This window comes from Arachis duranensis, chromosome 8, assembly GCF_000817695.3.
Source record: "Arachis duranensis cultivar V14167 chromosome 8, aradu.V14167.gnm2.J7QH, whole genome shotgun sequence".
Lineage (NCBI taxonomy): Eukaryota > Viridiplantae > Streptophyta > Magnoliopsida > Fabales > Fabaceae > Arachis > Arachis duranensis.
The window spans coordinates 29,874,769-29,879,931 of NC_029779.3; the positions used below are offsets into that span (position 1 = coordinate 29,874,769).

A 5,163-nucleotide genomic window follows, 5' to 3' on the forward strand; every position below is an offset into this window, starting at 1 on the left:
TTTCAATTTTGAATTATTATGTCTTTGAACAAAAGAGAAAAAAAATAGTAAAATTCAGACTTTACATGTGGTGAATGAATATCTTTCCGTATCAGTTATAGTAAAATTTCAGATACAGTTAATTTCATATAAAATTAATAATTGAGAGCTGTTAAATAATAATTTAGTCAAATTTGTCAAATTATTTAACGATTTTCAACTATCAACTTCACATAAAATTAATTATACATGAGTTTCAACCAATAATTATTAGTAGAAGGTTAATGGTTATAACCTTTGAATCAAAGTTTAACCATTTTTAGCTACTAAAATGCATAGCTCTTTATCAATATTAGAGTCCTTTCACCAGTTACTATGAAAGAGTTTTGTTTCTTCCCTCTTTTGTTGGTTTGAAGTGTTTTTTTATTTCTTTATTAGTCTATGTAAAAGAAATATAATCGAGTTTTTTTTTTTATGTATATTTGGGCTTATAATTGCTGTTGACCTGCAAATAGTTGGATGCACGAGTTAACAGAACAACAATGTGACATAAAACATAAGAAAATATAATGATCAAGCCCTTTAACTAATTGTTTAATGTTGAAGAGTTCTTTCTTATAAAAAAACAAATCTGGAAGAGTTCATTTTATTTTGGTAAATTAATAACGTTGAAGAGTATATTTTTTTACTTTAACAAATAAATATATAACTAAAGCATTAAAAATTTAAACTTTATATTTTTATATAAATTTTTTTAATTAATAACATTAGTATATAAGGACGAATCCAAGTGTTATCTTGTGAGAGGCAAGCGCTTTTATTAGGATTTAATTTTTTTTAGTAGTACATGATAATTATATTTATTTGTTTTTATTGTGTTATTAAATTTGATTCTATTATATTAAATTATCATGAAAATTATATATATTTTGTCCTAATATATTAAATTTTTTAGATCCGTCACAGTTACAGCATGTGCCCTTAAATTAGAAATAATTATACCTTTTTCATAATTCAGAAGTATGCATATTCTTAACTTTAATTTTATATGTATATAGTTTTGTGCCTCTATAAAATGTAAAATTGGCATGAGCTCAGATCTTGGTTGATATCTACAATGGATGGAATGAATAATTAATACAATGAATGAACACAACCACCAAAACTTTGTCTAACATGAAAGTGATAGCTATTGACCTCTCCCCAGGAAGGCTCACAAGTCCAAACAAACTTTTGTGATCTACAATGTGTTGGATATTCACAATTCATAATAAGGATTATTTCAAAAGTTAGGTGGGTAGGTGCCACCGCAAATATTTGTGAGTTGTGAGTTATGACCCGCCGGTAAAATATTTCAGCAAATTGCGGTTCTTCAAAGTTTTGGCTGGTCCATCACAATCCAAGTGTAAATTAAATTTCCATCGCTGTAATGTATACATATAATAATGTTTTTTGTTTTTGGTAGATTGCTATAATAATGGTTTGATAATTCAAAAGAAGAAATATATATACTTTTAAAATTAACAAAAAAAAAAAGAGTTGTCACTTGATAATTTCCTTTAATAATAATCCAATTATCACTTATGATAGATAGTTAATGTATTTATTGAAAATTCACCAAGGTTATCAAATTGAATTACATGTTTAATTATGTATCCGATTTCCATTTAAAAAATTATAATAAATATTCATTCATATTTATTTGTTCGAATGATAATAAGCAGTGACGAACCAGAAAATTTTAGAAATGGGGCAAAAATATATATATTAAAATAAATTTTGTTAAATATTATTAATTATATAAAAATATAAAAATTAAAAAGAGTTACCGAATATTTTCATTCTTAAAATACTATTCATTATATATAATTTATAAAAAAATATTTTTTTATTTCTAAAACTTAAACTTAAAATATTTTAATTAAATTATAGATACCTTATTATCCTAATTAATTTTTTATACATATTTAATAATAAAAGAATGAATTAATTGGCACATTAGCGCCTAATAATATACTAGTATTTATAATTTGAAATTAGAATTATATATAAATACTAGAAAAATTAAATCTATATATGAGAAGTATGTTTATATAAAATAATAGAAACATAGTTCACAAATTTTTCTTTTTTTTAAATAATTAATTTTGTTATATATTTTTAATTTAATTTTGATATAATGTTAGATGAAAGATTTTATGATTATTATTTTTAAAAATAAAAAATATATTCTAAATTAGTAAATTAATAAATTTATTTTAAAATTTTATATGCAATATAGGTATATATAATAGAACAAATGATAAAAAATAAGTAATAAGAATGAATAAATTGAGAATAAAATAAAATATATAAAGTCACGAAGAAAATAAAATATTAAATTAATACCTAAACTATAATTATTGTTTGAATTAAAATTTGCAATTGAAAATATTAAAAAGAAAAATAATAAAATTAGAAAATATATAGAGTCATGGAGAGTTATATAAAAAAAATAAAAAATTTAAAATTTATTTTTTGATGAAGAGAAGATCACTACTAGACAAGGAATAAAAGAGAAGGTTGAAAATATAAAAATAAGAGAGTTTAAGGGAATAAAAGAGTGACGACACAAGAATTAAATTTAATTAGGTTAAATAATATTTAAAATAATAAAAAAATAAAAAAAGTAAATTTAGAACTTAGCTAATTGAATTTAATTTATTTATAGTGGAATTATTTAAAAAATTTAAAGTAAAAACACATTATATATAATTATATTAAAAAAAATTAAAAACACCATAAAAACAAGTGCCCCTTATTGATGTTACTGGGTCCGTCCTGATACTATGTTTTTTTATAATTCAAAAATTTTTAACCAGTCTTCAATAATTCAAATAATTATTAGTCTAAAATATAAATAGCTCTTGTAAACGATGATTTGCTGATGTAGCATATCTGTTTAGAATTGTAGACTAATTAATTGAATGATTGAAGATAATTTAAAAAATTTTAAATTATAAAAAATACTTTATTTTTTAAATAAATAGGTAGTGATCAACAAAGCTATTTACTCAAAAAAATTATACATGACAAGTCAACGTACTGAAATTGACTACCAGTAAGATGCCTTGTCCTTTTTATTTTGAAGTTATAGATGACTTGTCCATTTTGAATAAAGTGATACCTTGTAAGAACTTGAGTAGTAAATAGTAATTAACCAAAGTTGATTTAAGGCTAGGAAGAAGAGTGGGACAACTCCCTAGTCCCTACACATGCCTATAAACCACGGCACAAAACAAATATAAATTAAATTAAATGAGGGTCCATAGAAGAATCATGAGGGCATCTCATACCTAAACCCTAATTAAAATTATTGTTAATAAGATACATTATAATACTTTTGAGAATAAACTTTATTTGGTACAGCAAAATATTACATTTATAGCTAGCATATAACTATATATATATATTTTAAATAATATTATGAAATTATTAAAAGTCATTGGCCTATTCTGTGATGTGGTCCACAATGGTGGGTGCAATTCATAACAACTTAATTAATATGTACATATTTGTACCGGAAGGCATGGAAACCCGTCTCTTTCAATCCCCTTATATTTCATGAAAAAACGAAATCGAAGTGAGTACTTTTATCAATGAATTGAGTGTATATATGTGACGTATAATAATTAATTCATTTAAGTTTCACACTAATAATAATATAAATACAAAGTCTTAAAGGATCTATTTAAATCAGAGTGGCCTCCTTCTCATAATACTAATATTTTTTACTATATTTCTATAAAATAAGCACTTTTAGAACTAAAAATTCAAATATAAAATAACTTATTTATAAGCTATTTTTAATATAGTAATTTATTATTTAAATTATTTTTTCAAAAAAAATTTAATTAAACTATTTATTCAAACTGAGTATAAGTCTCTAGTCACCAAAAAAAAGAAAAACTGAGTATAAGTCTCTATGCATGTATTAAAATTCCAATAAGCACCCTCTTACCTCTTAATCCATTCGAGGCAATATATTTTTGTAGAATGGAAAATTTTGATCCACGAGTACGTGGATGGCAAGTCACTATAGAATCTTGAAATTAAGGTGTAGTAGTTTGAATATGTATATACACTTGGCAAATATTTTAAGAGTATTTTTCGAAATTGAGGTTAAGAAAACAAATAGTTTTAAGAGTATTTTATTATATGTTGATGGAAATGGAAGATGGAAAGTGATTAATCAGTCAAACAGTGTAGACCTAAAATATAGCATATACTACTGGCTTGGTTGTTGAATTATTATTACTATTTGCTTCCCCCACAGGCTGCAAAATGCTATGTTAGTTCCACATCATAATGAAAAGTAGAAAGTTCCATAGATCTCAGAAAATTAAGGAGAAAAGGGTGCATCATCCACCATAATTGGTTCTATACTCTTCTATCTTCATCAATTAGTCTTTCTTCTTTGCTTTCTTTGGAAGATTATTCAAAGAAGGTGCATGTATGAAAGATAGATCCCTCTCTCTCTATATATATGGATTGGAGGTGGTGATGGTGAAGTGCTATGAATATTTGTTGTATGAAGCTAACAAAACTGAGGTATTGGCGCGCCTCAATTTGAATACATGGTTACTAGGTAATCCGTAACCATGTAATTTGATTGAGCCGCGTCAATATCTTATTTTTGCACTTCTTTATTACCATCTCCACATACACACCCCCAATATCATCAAAGTTATGGTATGTTAGTCTTTTTTTTTTCTTTCTATTCCTTCTTGTTTCTCTCTCTTCTTGATAGATATTCATATATACAATCCTCTTTACTTTATGTAATTTTAGAATCTGTAGGAAAAGGGAAAAATAAAATCAAAGTTTCCAGCATAGTGTGGATTGTAGCTAGCTGCAGATGAAGCATCACCATGAAAGGGCAACATACATGGGGTATATAAGGTAATAATTACACATAAATTAAATCATATTTTCATATCATCATGTAGCCATATAGTATACCATATACCAAAATCTTAGTTAGTTAGTTAATTATATATAAGTTTACTGATCTGATTAGTCAAAATAAAGCAAAATTCGAGTTTAATTAGTGGGATTAATTGGAATTAAAAGGGAATAAATTAAGCAGAACATACAGCATATATATAAAGGTTTGAAGCTAAGGTAGAATTCATCATTTAAGTA

The 5,163-nt window shown here is 24.6% G+C and overlaps 1 long non-coding RNA gene across 1 annotated transcript in view; it reads left to right on the forward strand.

Moving 5' to 3' along the window:
- Positions 1-4,090: 4,090 nt before the first annotated feature.
- The window catches only part of LOC127741132 (uncharacterized), a 2,716-nt gene continuing 1,643 nt past the window's right edge, over positions 4,091-5,163 (forward strand). Inside the window, exons 1-2 of the long non-coding RNA XR_008002080.1 lie at positions 4,091-4,710; positions 4,810-4,920. This is a non-coding gene — a long non-coding RNA (uncharacterized LOC127741132). The remainder of the gene's footprint in view (positions 4,711-4,809; positions 4,921-5,163) is intronic.